Here is a 1,375-nt window from a genome sequence, read left to right on the forward strand (position 1 = left end):
TTTAGACTTTAGTACAATAATTCTATTTTGATTAGCAAATATATCAATAAAGTTCTCAATACTGATATTGATATCTTTTTAAACGTATAATATTGAAGAGGCATTACATTTTTCTTGCAGCATACTCGTACGTAGCCATATTTTAACTTTGCGCATTGCAGAAAAGCTTCATTTACATAATGTAGCCGAGCTGATTGGTATTGATTTACCTACTTGTAATATCTAGTTTGTATAAATGGGAAACACACTTTAAGATTTTGTGAACTGTAGTAAAGTTCCACGATTTTGTCAATTGTTGTAAAATAAGTATTAAATAGGTACCTTTTTTAACATTTTATACTTTAAAAAATGTTAAATAATTTTTTTTTTTTTTTTGGGGGGGGGGGGGGGGGGGGGTTAGCAGCATCCCCAATCACCGCCTATGATTATATACCTAACTAGAAATGGCTAGAATATACTTATTTACAATATTGATTATTAGGCTATGACAAATGATATACAATGCACTATCCATAATATGTATTATACCTAGGTACCTACTGCTACATATTTATAAATTATATTTAAATACTTCTCGTCTTGGCGGCTATCTATCATCCATTGTTGACTATTGTACACAAATCAAACTAACCGGCTGCCGTGACCTATTATGTTATAGTATCTATAGGTATTATTTATATCCATATAATATTATGACAGTTGTACTTGTACCTACATGTGCTGTGTTTTTGTACAATCATATAGACATGCATACCTATTATAGTAGGTAGTAGAAGGCGTGTACCTACAACCTACCTACCTACCTATCATTGAGTTTTTTTTAGTACCTATATAGGTACCTACTATATTATATTGGTAACTATATAAAAAATACGTTATTAAAAACATTTACATAGTATAATATGTTGACGATATCGATTCAACACTGATGATAGTGCGAGGTTTAAGTACAAATGTGCGTCTCATAATTGCGATCGGTGACCTACCATAAGCTACATTTACCGATCGTCCGACGCGGTGTGCGCCACACCGGCTACAGCTGAAGTTTTCTTCAACCTTATACAACCAGCTTACTGCCTATAGTCGTGTATTTTTTGAGACAATGTTTCAAAAAAAAATCTGATTGATAAACACTGGTTTAGGTATAATATAATACACCGGTGTATTATATTATAATATTAAAAACGGACCAACTACCTATTAATTGATTTATAGTCATTTTATTATAGTACCTATATTATTCATTATTATCTCATGTTCGTTTTATTTGCTTCGTATGGATGTCAAATGAAAATATAAATTTAAATAACACATATTTTTTCAAACTATTAAAATTACCTACCTACCTATATCGCGATCACTCGGTCGGCTATAG

Source organism: Acyrthosiphon pisum, chromosome A1, assembly GCF_005508785.2.
Source record: "Acyrthosiphon pisum isolate AL4f chromosome A1, pea_aphid_22Mar2018_4r6ur, whole genome shotgun sequence".
In the NCBI taxonomy this organism is placed as follows: Eukaryota; Metazoa; Arthropoda; class Insecta; order Hemiptera; family Aphididae; genus Acyrthosiphon; species Acyrthosiphon pisum.